At 47.7% G+C, this 17,963-nt stretch overlaps 1 protein-coding gene across 1 annotated transcript in view; it reads right to left on the reverse strand.

Annotated features, from left to right (window-relative positions):
• The window catches only part of SYT17 (synaptotagmin 17), an 83,714-nt gene that overhangs the window by 50,211 nt on the left and 15,540 nt on the right, over positions 1-17,963 (reverse strand). The gene's annotated exons all lie outside the window — the stretch shown is intronic.

The following is a 17,963-nucleotide window of genomic DNA, read 5'->3' on the forward strand; positions in this document are numbered from 1 at the left end:
GTAGGTACTGTGAAGAAAAATAAAGCTGCCTAAGGGGATAGAAAGTGACAGGGCTGCCCCTAAAGAGGGAAGTCAAGGACGGCCTCTCTGAGATGGTGACACTGAGGCCAGAACTGAATGAAGAAAGAAGAGAGCCATGCAGGTATCTGGAGGGACAGCATTCCAAGCAGAGACAGCACGTGCAAAGGCCCTGAGGCAGGATCATGCTGATGTGCTTGAGAAACCCAACAAAGTTGGTATGGCTGGAGCAGAGTGAAGGAGGCCACCAACGGGGTAAAAAGGTTGGAGGGAGAAAGGATTGGGTCTTGTTTACATTTTTATCTTCAATGAGATGGGAAACCACTGGAAAGTTAGAAGCAGGAGAACGACCTAAGCTGATTCTCATTTTACTACCTTCTCCTGGCTGTTCTGTTGAGAATATATTGAGGGCGGCAAAGAGATGAAGCAGACAAACCCAGAAGGAGTTATGATAACCCGGGTCAGAGGTGATGGCGGCTTGGACCAGCTGGTCAGAGTGGAGGGTACTGGAGTGGTGGGTAGGGCTGGCATGGTTTGCTGATGGGTATAAGATAAGACTTCTAGGTTTGACAGTAAATGGCGATATCACTGATGGATATGGAAAGCATGCAGGCAGAAGCAATTTAGTTCAATCCTGAATGTGTTCTGAGTGAGGCATCAGCCACCATCCAGGCATGGGACAGGCCTAGGCTTATGAAGTTCCATGTTTCCATAGCTACCCTCCTCAGAAGCATCACTGAGGATGCTTATAAAACACAGGTTTGTGGGGCCTCCTCAAACCTACTTGACCAGATTCTTCAGAGGAGGAGACTGAGAATTCATATTTTAAACAAGTGCCCAAGGAAAGCTGATAACATGGGTATTTCTAGTGATGGGATCAGACCTAAATCCAATCTCTTATGATTATACAGTGGAGGCGACAGATCGATTCAAGGGATTAGATCTGGCAGACAGAGTACCTGAAGAAATATGGACAGAGGTTCATAACATTGTACAGGAGGTGGTGACCAAAACCATCCCAAAGGAAAAGAAACGCAAGAAGGCAAAGGGGTTGTCTACTGAGGCTTTACAAATAGCTGAGGACAGAAGAGAAGCGAAAAGCAAGGGAGAAAGGAAAAGATCCACCCAACTGAAAGCAGAGTTTCAGAGAACAGCAAGGAGAGATAAGAAGGCTTTTTAAATAACAATGCAAAGAAATAGAAGAAAATGACAGAAAGGGAAAGACTAGAGATCTCTTCAAGAAAACTGGAGTATCCAGGGAATATTACATGCAAGGATGGGCATAGTAAAGGGCAGAAACATTAAGGACCTAACAGAAGCAGAAGAGATTAAAAAGAGGTAGCAAGAATACACAGAAGAACTTTACAAAAAAAGGCCCTAATGACCAGGATAACCACAAAGGCATGGCCACTCACCCAGAGTCAGATTTCCTGGAGTGTGAAGTCAAGTGGGCCTTAGGAAGCATTACTATGTACAAATCTAGTGGAGGTGATGGAATTCCAGCTGAGCTATTTCAGATCCTAAAAGATGATTCTGTTAAAGTGCTGAGCGTAATATGTCAGCAAACTTGGAAAACTCAGCAGTAGTCACAGAACTGGAAAAGGTCAGTTTTCATTCCAATCCCAAAGAAGGGCAATGCCAAAGAATGTTCAATCTACTATACGATTGCACTTATTTCACGTTACTAAGGTTATACTCAAAATTCTTCAAGACAGGCTTTATGGGCTGCCGTCTATGGGGTCGCACAGAGTCGGACACGACTGAAGCGACTTAGCAGCAGCAGCAGCAGCAGTATGTGAACTGAGAACTTCCAGATGTACAAGCTGGGTTTAGAAAAGGCAGAGGAACCAGAAATCAAACTGCTAACACTTGCTGGATCATAGAGAAAGCAAGGGAATTCCAGAAAAACATCTATTTCTGCTTCACGACTATGCTAAAGCCTTTGACTGCGTGGATCACAACAAACTGGAAAATTCTTAAAGAGATGGGAATACCTGACCACCTTATCTGTCTCCTGAGAAACCTGCATGCAGGTCAAGAAGCAACAGTTAGAACCGGACATGGAACAGCAGATTGGTTCAAAATTGGGAAAGGAATATGTCAAGGCTGTACATTGTCACCCTGTTTATTTAACTTATATGCAGAGCACATCACGAGAAATGCCAGGCTGGATGAATCACAGGCTGGAATCAAGCCAGGAAAAATATCAACAACCTCAGATATGCAGATGATATCACCCTACAGGCAGAAAGTGAAGAGGAACTAAAGAGCCTCCTGATATGAATAAAAGAAGCGAGTGAAAAAGCTGGCTTAAAATTCAACATTCAAAAAACTAAGATCCCCTCATTTCCTGGCAAATAGATGAGGAAAACTGGAAGCAGTGACAGATTTTCTTCTCTTGTTCTCCAAAATTACTGCAGATGGTGCCTGCAGCCATGAAATTAACAGACGCTTGCTCCTTGGAAGAAAAGCTATGACCAACCTAGACAGAATATTAAAAAGCAGAGGCATTACTTTGTCAACAAAGATCTGTATAGTCTAAGCTATGGTTTGTCCAGTAGTTATATATGGATGTGACAGTTGGACATTAAAGTAGGCTGAACACTGAAGAATTCATGTTTTTGAATTGTGGTGCTGGAAAAGACTCTTGAGAGTCCCTTGGACAGCAAGATTAAACCAGTCAATCCTAAAGGAAATCAAACTGATGCTGAAGCTGAAGCGCCAATACTGTGGCCATCTGCTGCGAAGAACTGACTCATTTGAAAAGACCCTGATGCTGGGAAAGATTGAAGGCAGGAGGAGAAGAGGATGACAGAGGATGAGATGGTTGGACGGCATCACTGACTCAATGGACATGAGTTTGAACAAACTCCAGGAGACAGTGAAGAACTAGGAAGCCTACGTGCTGCAGTCCACAGGGTCACAAAGAGCTGGACAGGACTTAGCGGCTGAACAACAACAATGGAGTAACAGAAAACGAACGCCGGGTACCAGGCTATGTATGAGCTGGTGAGTGGTTGTCTAACAATAGTTAAGAGTCTATCTGAGTTTTGCAGAAAGTGAAAAAGCAGGCCTAGATGACAAGGCTTGAGTCCTTCGATCTAGTTGTGCCTGAAGCTCAGGAAACTTCTGGGGGTCTTAGTTCCCTGAGCCAGAATCTCTCCTCTCATCTCCTGTAAAGGACACCTGAGTTGGGATTGTGTCCCTGGCGGTCCAAAGAGGCTCAGCACACTTCACTAATGTCACAGCAGGCAAGTCCCAGCCCCCATTCCTGTCAGAAGATGAGGGGTGGCCAGTCTCTCTGTGCTACAGATAAGCAGCCTCCGTTCGCACTGTGTTGCCAACCAGAAACCAATTTCCCGTATCACGCAAGCTTGAAGTGCAGGTTGCATGGTCACCTGGACCATCCAGGGGTGGTCAGGGCCACCGTGGGCCTGCTGCTGAAGGGGACCTCTGCCATGGGCCTTGAGAACATGGGAGGGGCCAACGAGAGAGCCCTGGATGGTGGGAGTCAGAGCTATTCTCCAGTGGGTTCCCCCCACTGGGATGTGCAGCCTTTCTTCCAGATGTGTTTGCAAGCTGATCTGACCTTCAGCCTCCACAAACCGACCAGTCTGCCTGGTTTAACTCCTAGGCCAGTACAGAGCCAAAAGAGCTGGAGTTATCAGCACAGGCAGAAACGCTTCAGGAAGTGAATCGTGTGTCCCATCTCTCCTTCTCTCCTTCCCCCCAGCACTGGGATGACACACATCTTGAGGCCAACGCCAGGAGTAACTTTCCAGATCAAACAGGACCATGCCTTCTGGGGGTGGCTGAGCAGCCCCTTATATCCAACGGTGCAGTACAGCTGCCTTCTGTATCCATGGCTTCTCATCCACAGATTCAACCAAGTGGATCTGGATTCGGAATTCGTGTTTATGGAGAGTTGTCTGTATGGTGATGGAGTCTTAAAGGCAGGGACCAGGTCTCACTCACATTGGTAGCCCTAGAACCTGCCATCTGGATGTGTTCAACCAACTGGGACAGTCATGGAAATTTTCAGCCTCTCCCTCTTTCAACAGAGCCCCAGCATCCTTGCTAATCCTCTCTGAGGGTCACCGCCAGATGCCTGGACCACCCACCCTGCTGGCCACTCAGAGCGAGAGCCTCATCTTCTCACTGCCAGCTTGCTTGGTTGGCAACAGTTGCTTTAATTTCCTTGGTCAATCTGAGTTGCAGTCCTTCGGCTGGGAAGGTTTGAGCACGATCTTCATGGTAACAATGGACAGCGACATTCACTCAGTGTTAACCAGCAGTGAGTGCCAATTAACTGAGGCCCTGCCACGTGGGGGCCTGGGTAGACAGCACAGGCGTTATCACATGCCACAGTCTCTGAGCGTGGGGTTGCTGTTCCTGTCATTTTCCAAAAAAGGAAAGGTAAACCTCAGTGAGACAGGGTGGCGGCCAAGAGCAGATGCTGGCATCAGAGCGGAGCCTCCTTTCTTCACTCACTGCATGACCTTGGGCAAGTCACTCACATTTTCTGTCTTACTTTCTCTAACTGTTAAATGGGAATACTGAGAGTCTCTGGTGGTGGTTTTCAAACTTACATGGAAAGCCCTAGAATGGTTTCTGGTCTAGGGGAAGCACTCAGGAAGAGTCAACAGTTTCATTACCAGTGACCCTGAGTAACTGGCCAAGGTAACCCCCACTGGAAGTGGTGGGACTGACTCCAGCCTGAAGATTCTGGGGACTGCAGGGTCACGCTCTTGACCACAGCATGCCACCACTGTATACACGTGTCAGGCTCTGCGGTTTGAATCTCACGTGAACTAGGTTTATGGCTGCCCATTAAAACATAGCAGTATTACTACGACCAGTGGTCTGCTGGTAAATGTTTAATTCTTTGGGGAGGGGAGCATGAGGGGGGAGGTTCTGATTAAAATACTACAGTATCTGTCAATTTCATACACAATAGCTGATTTTCAATCTACCAACATGAAGTCAGCTGGCTTGTGAAATTCCTGAAAAGTCCTCTACAAGCCAGTGCAGACTAGTTCCAGCATACCACACAACCCCCATTTTATAGACAAAGAAACTGAGGCTTAGAAATGATAAATTAACTTTCCCAGGCCCCTATCTGTGGAAGGTGGCAAAGCTAGGACTTGAACCCAGGTCTGTATGACTTTATGGCCTGTGCTCTTAGCCACCATCCCTTCTCTTGTGGGGCAAAGCAGTATGTGCTAGTGGTAAGACCTCCTGCCTGGTGATCAGGCAGGACCTAACTCTAGTGAGTTAGGTGACCTAACTCTAGTCTCCTTTCTGTCACTGAGGGCTGTGTGACCTTGGACAAGTCACTTAACCTCTCTGTGCTACAGTTTTCTCATCTATAAACTAGGACTGGTTCAAACCATCTCTGGCTCCCCTTCTAATTCACATTACAACTAGGAATCAAAAGCTTGTGTTAAGGCCTGAAATGTAACCTACATTTCCCTTTTAGGAGGAAGAAATAAGAAGGACCACATAGATAGAAACTTCTAGTTAATGCTACCTTGTAAGGCTCTGGACTGAGTCCAGCCCTGGCTACACAGTGTTGCCAAAAAACAGCTGTTCATCAAACCTGGGCAGGAAACCCTTTTAACACACACACAGAGGCCAGGATTATGCCAAGAGAATCAAGACTGACAATAGCTCTGGACAAGTTAAAGACGGATTCTCATTAAAAACCGGACATCTGCTTTGTTGAGGGCCTTGCCTGTTAAGGTATCAGGCGGTGTGTGTGGGTATATGCTCAGTCGGGTCTGACTCTTTGCGACCCCATGGACTGTAGCCCACCAGGTTTCTCTGTCCATGGGATTCTCCAGGCAAGAACACTAGGGTGGGTTGCCATGCCCTCTTCCAGGGGATCTTTCCAACCCAGGGATCAAACTCTCATCTTTTATGCCTCCCGCACTGGCAGATGGGTTCTTTATCACAAGCACCATCTGGGAAGCCCCATCAAGGGATGAATGATCACCAAATACAGTATGCAACCAGGGAGGCTGGGGCATGCATGGCCCCCAAGCAGATTCCAGCTACTAGGCCCAATCAACACATGACTCTGGGTGCTTCAAATCATCACCATTTTTGCTATTAAAAGATGTCCTAAATTGGCTGGAGCATGGTTAAGACCAAAGTAAATTATACACTGAAACACCAATTGGATTCTACGGCCAGTTCCTCACAGCTCAATCTCAATTGCTTCCCAACGTCTTCTCCCTCTTTTTTGGCCTCCTCCCTCCTCAGTTCCCTCTCCCAACCTTCTGGTGCCTGAGTACCTGGTCACTACTATTCAGTGCAATAATATATGCCAGGTGCTTTGCCAGCCAGATCTTGGTTTATTAAGAGGCAACGTAGTAAAGTAGCTAAGAGCACAGCCTCTGAGGTGAACCAGCATGGGTTCAAATCCCATTTCTTGTGGCCTTGGGCATGTTACTTCATACATGCCTCAGTTTCCACATCCATAAAATGGGATGATGACAATAGTGACTACAACAGAAGCTTTAGCACTGTGCCTAGCACATGGTGAGTGCTTTGTCTCAAATTACTCTTATCTTCACATTACTCCCCCAACTCCCCTCACAGTAGAATTATCATCCCTAATTTACTGGTGAAGAATAGGACCCAAGTTTATGCAGCTGGTAAATGGTGAAGCCAGGACCGTAACCAGGTCAGTCTAACTCAAAAGCTAATACTCTTTACACAACGATATTCGTTCAATTAAAAAAAACACCTATCAAGTTCCTTCAAGTTCCTTCCTATCAAGTTCCTTCTAAAAAGATACAAAGAATGAATCACAAAAGCTGATGTCACAGAGGGTCTGGCCAAGCCTTTAGCTGTACATGGACAGAATGCAGTGGGGGGTGGGTAGACTTTGCCTATTGACCACAGAGCTGGCTGCCCGGGCCCAAAGCTGGGGAACCAAAGAGAGGCAATAACGGGGCCAGCATCAGCTGGACCCAGTGCCTCCCTTTGGGATTTGTAAGAGGCAGAGACTGGGTCCAGCAGTTTTCAAAACCATCCCCCTTCCCCACCTCTATGAGCAGAGGGGAGACACTGGCCAGGTGGGAAGGGCTGGTGACTGTCCCTGCCCTCCCACTCAAAACAGAGAGAGATGGCTGCCTGGAGGGTCACTTGCAAAGGTCAGGTGCCTCCTCAAGGAGGGGAGACCAGAGCCTTTTTCTCCATGGGCATCTGCTTGGTCAGCGGTCTTGCTCACCTGCTTCACACCTTCCTGCCCAGGGAAAAGGAGAATGGAGAGGGAAGGGGGAATGTGGAAGACCCTACACTCAGAGCCCTCAACATGACAAGGTCAAGTGTGGTAATACTGTGGATGCACCACAGCCCCCAGCCCTGGCCAGCCCTCAGACTCTCTGCCCATGGAGTCTCTGGATGCCAGGGTCCTCTTGAGACTGAGTTCCCCCTAAAACTGAGTTTCTCTGCTGAGTTTATGATTAGCCTCTCTATCCAAAACTTTACTTCCTTTCTTTTTCTGAACCTGCTCCCCTCAAGACTGTGGAGCATCAAAGAAAAGGGGGCACTGAAACCACACAGAAGACCCTGTGTCCTTGTCCTTTGAAGTCAAAGTCTCTTGCTTAGCTCTACCAGGCCTCCCTTGAGTCTCTAAAGACCGGCTCAGAAGTTGATGATTAGGAAACTGAAGATGCAGAAACAAAGAATAGCTACTGGACTCAGAAACTGGTAACAATTTAGACTATAAACCCACAGATCAAAAAACCCCCGATTCCCTGAAAGATATGTAACAGATAAAGACTTGACACATATTCCTAAGCTGTTTTTACAGGAAGTAGACCTCCCCCCCCAACAGATGGAAAAAGCTGACTGCGAGAACATAGATCCTAGACTGGTTGAAACCAGAAGGCCTGATGATGCTTGAAACTTCACCTTGATGCCAACCTACCTGAGAATCGTGCACAAGCTGATTATGTACCCTGAAGCCCCCTTCTTCACAACGCCTTTAAAACTTCTTCCCTGAAATTCATTCGGAAGTTTGGGTCTATTGAACATGAGCTGCCCATTCTCTTTGTTTGGTGTCCTGAAATAAAGGCTGTACTTTCCTTCACCACAACCTGATGTTAGTAGACTGGCTTTACTGCTTGAGGGCAAGTGGACCCTAGTTTGGTTCAATGACACACTCTCCTTGGGTATATGGATTCCTGGAAGCATCCTTCAACCTGTGTCTGTTGGGCACTGGTGAACATATGCTCCACCACCCTCACCCCAGGGGTAACCTATACTGAGAACCCAGGAGGATCATGATCCTGATGCCAACAGTGGTAACTTGCCTGATAACACTGGCTTTTCCTGACAAGACCCCTCAAATAAAATACTTGCACTTAAAATCTTGGTCTCAGGGTCTACTTCTAGGGAACCCAACCTAGCCAAGAGATGACTCTCATAGGGGGTAGTGAGCCCCAGAGAAGGTAGCTGGGATTGGACCATCTGACCCACGCCTACCCTCCAGGGCCGCCCTTCTAGAGAAGGGACCCCAACAGTAAGAGGCCATGGGAGACACTCCCCGGGCTAGGAGTCTACCCATTGCCAGGACCTTCCAAACAGCTGACAAGTGCCTGCCACCAGGACCAGCTCTTGAACCCCCGCCTGCCAAGGTCCTTCAGTGGGGACATCGGTCAGGGCAGAGGCAACAATAACAAAGAGAAAACTGTGGCCGTGGTTGCAAAGTAAGGAGACAGTCATGCTCCTTCTCTGAAACCACAGTCCTTCTCACTTCCAGGCCTCCAAGGGCTGTGATGAGCCAGCCTCCACTGTGCGTGAGGAGGGTGGGGTGAGGGGAGCCAGGCCCCTGAGAATCCTCCCTGGGACTTCTGGAACTTTACACAAGTACTGCCCAACTGGCAGGTAAGCCCGGGGCAACTCGCGGCCACTTTTGCTTCCCCAGGGGAAGCGCCTTTCTGAGAAGAAAGACAACAGAGGGCGGCAGGCTGAGGAACACTCCAGCTGAGGGCTCCCAGGACAACCAGACCCCTCAGACTCGGTGGTAGCTGGAGCTCACACAATCAGACTTTCGTCTTTGGCAGAAGGAAGTTTGAGACAGGGTTCTGTCAGTTGTAACCAAGATTTGGGGCCACATAAGAAAGTAAATTTATTTACTTCAGAGTCATGCAATTTTGGAGAAGGCAATGTCACCCCACTCCAGTACTCTTGCCTGGAAAATCCCATGGACAGAGGAGCCTGGTAGGCTGCAGTCCATGGGGTCGCGGAGAGTCAGGCACGACTGAGCGACTTCACTTTCACTTTTCACTTTCATGCACTGGAAAGGAAATGGCAACCCACTCCAGTGTTCTTGCCTGGAGAACCCCAGGGACAGTGGAGCCTGGTGGGCTGCCGTCTATGGGGTTGCACAGAGTCGGACACGACTGAAGTGACTTAGCAGCAGCAGCATGCAATTTTGCTTCTATTGCTCAACCAAAACAGAAGTCCCCACACTGATATTTCTCTTGGTTACCAAATCAGACTGTCCTTTGGCCATTTCCAAAGATCCAATCAGTTTGGTGTCCCTAAGGACGGCCACCAGCTCACTCCTTAGACTCTGAAGGCACTTAAGAGGTTCCAAGCAAACAGAATTTTTTTAAGAAAGAAGCAAGATACATACTGAGATAAAAATCTGGGTATACTTATGAGGAATACAGTCTTATCACATTCGAGTTACGCTTATCAAGTTAAGTCAGTTTTGAAAGTCCTCAGCCAGGATTTCCCCTTTATTAGATTAATCTGTAGTGGTCATGCATGTGGGCTTGGAGTGAGTCTCAGGTTCAAGTCCATACCACAGCTGTGCAATTTTGGGTAGGTTTCTCAACCTCCCTGAGGCTCAGAAAAGTGAAAGTGAGTCACTCAGCCATGTCCAACTCTTCGTGACCCCATGGACAGAATGCTGGAGCAGGTAGCCTTTCCCTTCTCCAGGGGATCTTCCCAACCCAGGGAACGATTGCAGGCAGATTCTTTACCAGCTGAGCCATAAGGGAAGCCCTCCTGAGGCTCAGGGTCCCCAACTATAACATGCAGGTGCCAATGGCATCTATCTGGAGGGGTATCATAAGAGTCACACTGAGCCCAGGGTCTGGCACGTGGTGAGAACCAGAACACAATTATTGCTACAACCTCTGCATTTCTAAGCTCCAATACTTTGGCGACCTAATGAATCTGATTTATTGGAAAAGATCCTGATGCCGGGAAAGACAGAAGGCAGGAGGAGAAAAGGACGACAGAGGATGAGATGGTTGGATGGCATCACCAACTCGATAGACACGAATTTGAGCAAGGTCTGGGAGTTGGTGATGGACAGGGAAACCTGGCGTGCTGCAGTTCACGGGGCCACAAAGAGTCAGACACGACTGAGTGACTGAACTGAACTGAACTGAACTGACTTTTCTGCAGCAGAGGAAACACACACAGGCTTCACTTCCAAGGCCATGGGATTCTGAGTTATAGGCATCGAAGATCTAAGAGGGGTTCCTTTGGATAAAACAAGTCTCACATTAGTTTTCAAAACATAAATAAGCAGCCAGGTGTGCAAATATCACTTTTCACTAAGCACATTTTCTTCTAGGCTCAAAGCAAATATTCTTCCTCAGCAGGCAATCTGGCTTTCTCATAAAAGATACCACACCCCACACGAGTCAGAATTATCTCCCAAGAATGTCTAAGAGCACATCACCCTGAGCCTGCTCGAATGGCTCCATAAAATACCATGGTGACAGCAGCCAGACTGGCTCGTTAAACCATCATCCAGCCGACCAGCGAGACCACACCTCAGACGTGTCTGTCCAGCTCTAACAGCCAAGCCCTTTCTGCCTTCCACCGGCCACCCAAGTGCTTCCTTCCCAGAATGAGGTCCACAGCTCACCTGCATCAGAATCTCCCAGCACGTTCCCTCAAGAGCAGGTTCACTCAAGTCTTAGGAAACTGGAATCTGGGAGGCTGAGATCTGGGAGCCCCCCGGCCACAGCTCCTGACTGATTCTGATTGCTGGTGAAGACAACAGTGGCATCCCCTGTTTGAAAATCCCCCCTCTGCTTGAAAGCCCTCAGGAACAGCACCCCTGAAACTGGAGTGTAAAGTCTAAGCGCTGGCTCTGGGCATCAAAGACTTTGCCTTCAAATCGTCTCCCAAGCTGGCCACTTGTCTACTCCTCCTACCCGGGTCCAGCCAGCACCACCTCCCACCTGGAAGCCCGCAGCATATTACTCCTAACCGGTGTTCCCCAACATTTTCTTATGAACTTTACCAAACACAGAGAAGCTAAAATACCTATACTATGGACGTGTTTAAATATATCACCAAGACCCTAAAATGAACAGTTATTAACGTTAATTCTGCAACTAATATTTTAAAAGCATGCTGTAACTGCTTTCCTGCATATCTATTGATCTGTTTTGAGTGCATTTTAAAGTAAGTTGCAAGCACTAGGGCCCTGAACACTTCAGCAGGCATATCATTAACCAAAATGCAATGTTTATGGCTCTTTCATTTTGCAGGTAAAATTTATATGCAACAAAGTGTAAAAACCTTAAGTGACGAGTTCGAAAGCACATACACCTGTGTATCCAATGTCCCGATACTATGAGTCCAGAAATTTCCGTTTGGCTCCTTTCCAGTCAATCCCCTTCTCCATTCACAACCACCGTTTCAATTTTTCACCATAGATTAATTTTGTGATTCTTAAACTTTATATGTATATAACTTTACACAGTTCTTAAACTCTATATATATGCAAGTCATGCTTTCTTGGGTCTGGCTTCTATTTTGCATAATGGTTGTCAGCAGGATGTTCTACTTAGCATAATGTTTGCGACATTCATCCATGCTGTGTGTATCAATACCTGTGTGTATCCTTTTTCCTTTATTGCTGAATAATGTTTCATTATATGAATAAACAATAAATTTGTTATCCCTTACTCTGTTGATGAGCACCTGGACAATTTCTAGTTTGGGGCTATCTATCACATATAGAGGAGAAGGCAATGGCACCCCACTCCAATACTCTTGCCTGGAAAATCCCATGGATGGAGGAGCCTGGAAGGCTGCAGTCCATGGGGTTGCTAAGAGTCAGACACAACTGAGCAACTTCACTTTCACTTTTCACTTTCATGCATTGGAGAAGGAAATGGCAACCCACTCCAGTATTCTTGCCTGGAGAATCCCAGGGACGGGGGAGCCTGGTGGGCTGCTGTCTATGGGGTCGCACAGAGTCGGATGACTGAAGCGACTTAGCAGCAGCAGCAGCATCACATATAGAGTTTTTCTGAATGTGCATGTACAAGTTTTTGTGTAGACATTACATTTTCATTTCTCTTCGGAGTGGCACTGCTGGTGCATGGGGTAGATTTGTTTAGTTTTACAAGCAACTGCTAGAATTTCTTCCTAAGGGGTCACATCACATGATGCGCCCACAACCCTGTCTGAGAGTTCCAGTGGCTCCACGTGCTCACCAACACTGGGTGTTGTCAGTCTTTGTGATTTCAGTCATTCTGACAGGTGTGGCCTCACTAAGGTTTTAGCCTGCATGTCTCTAATGGATAATGAAGTTGAGCACTTTTCCACGTGCTTTTAGATCGTTTGCATGTGTCTTCTGTGAAACATCTGTTTGAAACTATCGCCCATTTAAATACTGAATTCTGTCTTTTCTTTATGAGTCATTGGAGTACTTTATATATTTTGGAAGTAAGTATAGTGTCTCCTCCAGGGACAGGTCTCTCCAGGCAGCCTGGCTGGGTCACCCCTCCTTCTCAAAACACTCCAGGGAATAAACACTCCACACCCTTAGGAACAAAATCCAAGTCTTTACCTCAGCCTACAAGGTCGAAGTGATGTGGCCTTTTTTCCCAGTTCAACCTCACCTCCTGATGCTCTCCCCTCACTCACTCTCTAGCCTCACCCCCTGCCTCAGGGCCTTTGCACTTTCTATACTCACTGTTTAAATGCTCTTCCCTGAACATCTCCCAGGCTCACTCCCTCAGTCCTCCTGGCTCTCTACTTAAATGCCATCTCCTCACCCACCTGGAACAGCTTCCCCACTCTCGCCACCTGGCCACCCCTCTCCAGCCCCTAATCCTGCTTTATTTTTCCTCTTGGCAGAGACAGTGCCAAGAGGCATGATGTGTTAACTCATTCGCTCACTGCCCACCTCTGTGCACTAGAACATAAGCTCCCTGAGGTCAGCGGCTTTGTTTTGCTTGCTGCAGAGAACCAGTCTAATGCCTTGGTTATGACATATTATTTTTTAGGCCAAAGGGCCTCAGTTCTACTACTGAGCATGGACAAATCACTTAACCTTTCTCTGCCTTAAGGGGCTGAGAGAACTTACTGAGGTCTGGGAGACCCACAGCCCATTTTCCCCCTTTGTAAAATGAACGCTTGTGAGATAAACAAGTGAGCATGTGAAGAACATTGCTTAGCTCATAGTTGACCCCCATGAGTGTAAAGTGAAATTAGCAGCCCCAGTCCCTAGAAAATGACAAGCACCCAGCAAATACTCATTGACTACATATATGGATGGTTTATGTATGTACAATACTTTTACTGCATATTTATAATGTACAGTCTATTTACAATTTTCCTTAATTTGAGAGGCTTTCACAGTCATAAGTTAATTTCTCTTGAGGATAGTTTACATTCCGAGAGATGCACTGCAAGGGAGGGGGGAGTAGGTACCATGTCTCCACTTGACATGAGCAAACCAAGATTCATGAGGTTACATGGCGCCAGTCCCAGTGGAACTAGTGAAAGGGCTGGAACAAAAACTCTGTTTCCTCCTAAAGCTCTGTAAGTTTCCAGCATGTCCACGGGGCCTCTGTTCTCTCCAGCTCCCTCCTCCTTCCTTCCCCAAACAACACAATCTTTAGAGAAATGAATATCCTTCATCCTGAATTTTTTTCTGACTTAAAAAAACCTTAAAGAAATAACTGTACATCCATGTTCACAGGAGCATTAATCACAATAACCAAAAGGTGGAAACAACCAAGCTTCCATCAATGGATGTATGAACAAGCAATATGTGATCTACCCACACAATGGAATACTACCCAGCCTTCAAAAGGAAATCCTGCCACCGGCGACAACAGGGATGAACCTTGCAAACATTATGCTATGTGAAATAAACCAGCCTCAAATAGAAAACATTGTGTCATTCCACTTATAGGAAGTACCCAGAAGAGTCAAACAGGAAGTTGAGTAGTGGCTGCCAGGGGCTGGGGCCAGCAGGGTGTGGGGAGCTGCTGTTTAATGAAGACACAGCTTTATTTTGTGAGATGAAGAGAGTTTGGATATGAATGGCGATGATGTGTATGTACTCAATACCAATGAACTGTACTGTACACTTAAAAATGGATAAGATGGTTAATTTCATGTTACGTGTGTTTTGTCACAACTATTAACAATTTTTTAAAAAAGAGTTGAGACTACATGGATTTCACCTCTAAATGGCCAAAGCAGTAATTCATTTCAATCCACTCGGATGAGAGAATTTCTCTTGGCGTCCATTTTAACTTCATACCACGTCAATCATCCCACACCCTTCATATTCCCTCCCTATGTCTTCATTTCCACTATCTTTTGAGCCAACCTTCTCAGTGAGGCCCAGTCGGCAGTAGTTCCATTAGCTGCTGATTTCCTGAATGCCAAGATCAAAGACATACTCATGTCTTGTGTTCAAAGGCACAAAACAGCTGAGACATTCTGCATGAGCCAAAGGATGCCTACATGCTGATCCTACAACCAGCAGCCCATGTCCACTTGGGGTCCCCACGGTGGAGACTGTAGGACTAACAGATCCTAGGAGTCACTCTGACCCACAAACTGTGAAGTCAGGCTGAAAACGAGAAACTGCTTCCACCCCACACACAGCTGCGTCCTCGGAGCGCTTTGTTGAAGGCAGACGCCCGCCTCCAGCGGACATCAGTGGCGACGGCCATGTGGCCGCCTGCGCACACTGTGTGTGGATTTTATTTTCTGTCTCCAATGCAGGCCTATTTTGCCTGATGTGGATTTTTGTTCAAAACCAGTATGTCCTTTACCACATTTGGAATGACAAGCAAAGCAGTTCCCTGGAGCGCTGCCCTGTGGCCTAACCCTGACCACTGTCTCTCCCTGGAAAACCCTCCTTCCCCAACAGGGAACAGCCCAGCTCCCATCTCACCTTTTCATGGGAGACCCTGTTCTGTCCTCCACCCTCCACCCTCTCCTTCACCACACAGCAGGCTTTCTCATCCTCAGCACTATGGACCATCTGGGGCTAGATCTTCTGTGTTGTGGGGTCTGTCTTGTGTATTGTAGGGTCTGTCTTGTGTATTGTAGGCAGTTTAGCAGCATTCCTAATCTCTACCCACCAGAACTATCCCATCCAACAAACCCCAGATTTCTCCCAGCACTGCCAAATGTCCTGGGACTAAAACTATCCCTGTTTAGAACCACTGTTTCAAAGAAACAGAGGCTTCAGGGAGGCCCAGGGCTGCCCGGCTAAAAATCAGATTTCCCAGTCTGGTCCCCACCAAAGACCTGTGATCAGGGCTGGCTGGCTCCCTTATCTAAAGGAAGAAACGCTGCAGTGAAGTCCAGGATCCAGAGTTCCCCTCCCAACCACACACTAGGCAGAGGCTCAGCCTCGCTCGGTGGTCACCCTCTCACCTAGGCCCCTTCACAGCTTGCCTTGCAGGGTTTTCTCCTGCATCCCCTTTGTGGGTTGAATTGTGTTCCCTAAAGGTGACCCGACATCCCAGCCCCCAGGACCTCAGAATGTGACCTTCTTTCCAGATATGATTAGATGAGGTGATCCTGGAACAGGGTGGCCCCTAATCCAACTGATGTCCTTATGAGAAAAGACACAGAAACACACATAGAGAAGGCCATGGGAGGAGGGAGGCTGAGATCAGAGTGATGCAGCTATAATCCAAGATTGCCAATAACCATTAGAAGCTGGAAAGAGGCAAGAAGGATCCCCTCCAGGCTTCAGAGGAAGCACGGCCCCGCCAGCACCTTGATCTTGGACTCAAAACCTCCAAATTGTAAAACAATAAACTACACTTTTAAGCCACCCAATTTGTGGTGCTTTGTCACAACAACCCTAAGGAAACTAAGCCACCTCGAAATTCTATCTCAAGCTCTGCTTCTAGACACCCCAACAGAGAGCGGACGTGCCCACTCAAACAGCATATACTCCAGAGCAAGCTTGAGATGAGTCTAGACTCTCGCCTCGATTTCCACGAGCCTCTCATTGCATGAGAAGGAAGAAGAAGAAGGAAGGGAGGAAAGAGGGAGGGAGGGAAGAAGGAAATTCGCTTTGGGGATCCTTCCATCCTCCACTCATTCAGTAAATATTGCTGAGCACCATCAGCTGCTCATCACTGTTCCAGGAGCAGGGGAGAAAGACGAGAACAAAACAGACAAAAGTTACCGCCCTCGCGGGGTTCACATACCAGCAGGGGAGACAGACCATAAAATGCCCAGTCTATGGGATGGTAAGTGCCATGGAGAAAAGCAAAGGAGGAGAAGGGGATGGGGCGTGCCCAGGGCAGGGGTGAAGCGACAGATGCTCCACAGCCCAGTCTCAGTTCAGGCAGAGAGCAGCACGCCTGGGCGCCTTCTCTTTTCTGCCCAGCCCTCCTGTGAGGTTTGGGGAGCCCACCTGGCCACTGGGCAAAGATGGAGTCTACGCCCACCCCAGGGCCAGAATGGCGCCCTTCAGAACCACCCCTGGCTTTGACATCCCTCCTTCTCTGTCTCCTCCTCAACCCTTCCTCTTGCTTCCTGGGATCACCTCCTAAATTAACGACCTGCACCTACCCCCAGCCCCTGGCCCCAGCTTTCAGGAACCATACCAGGGCAGGTGCACCTGGAACTTTCCATTTCAGCCACGATAACACTTCAGCCAAGACCTAGGGGAGCCAACCTGTGGGCATGTCCAGGCCCTCCCCCTCCAGGGCTCTGCCCTGACACAAAGAGTGGAATCTGGAATTTATCATGTTTGGTGGGTCTCCCTCTGTCCACATAATTTACTTGACAGTTGAAAACCTCGATCTCAAATATCGAAGAGGATACACGACATGATCCCATATATCCTGCTTGTGTGATGGGAAGGCAAACTTAGGATTACAGCAGACACTAACTACCTTCTCCTGACCGTGATCATTCCTGCCTACATGAATCTGCCAGCTCTTGTACATATTTTGCATCTGTGGATGTCAAGGGGCTCTGTACCCACCAGTGTCACAAGCCAGAAATATCAGGAAATGAACCTCCCCTCCCCCCAGCCCTCGTTCAGTGACTGACAGGAGGTGGTGTATTAACACCCCAGCTCCCTCACCTCTTGGGAGGAAAGGCTCTTAGACCTATGTCCGACACTGGCTCCTGGCTCCTCTAACAGGTTTCTGCTCCAGTCACCACAGTGGTGGCAGGCCTGATATCTGCATCTTTTAAGTGACATTCCTACCTGCTCTTGGTATTTCCTCCGGTGTCACCTCCCTATTAAATGACTTCCTTGCCTGAGAGTCTTCTTTTTCTTGGGGAATCCAAACTAAGAGAGTGATAGTTTCGAAGATGGTGTATATACACACATACAATGTAGCAGCCCCTCCAGTCCTCGTTTAACACGTGCATCCCAAATGTGATGCTGGATGATCAAATCCCTGGACGCGGAGCTCAGCTTTAGAAGCACCTTGGTGTATTCGATGCAAAGTAATCCTATTTGCATTACAAGGATCAATGTCTGACGTGGATGGTCTTGACCAGCCTCCAACAGGATCTTTTCCCCTGGACTCCCCCCACATCTTTCCACCCACAGTGAGTGCACTGCTATCCTCCAGCCCATAAAATGCCCCAGAAAGGGACCCTGAAGCCCACTGGGGAGAGAGTTTGGTCCATGGGTAGCTCCCCAGGCAGCCCAATGTGTGTCA

Source organism: Ovis aries, chromosome 24 (assembly GCF_016772045.2).
Source record: "Ovis aries strain OAR_USU_Benz2616 breed Rambouillet chromosome 24, ARS-UI_Ramb_v3.0, whole genome shotgun sequence".
Classification (NCBI taxonomy): domain Eukaryota; kingdom Metazoa; phylum Chordata; class Mammalia; order Artiodactyla; family Bovidae; genus Ovis; species Ovis aries.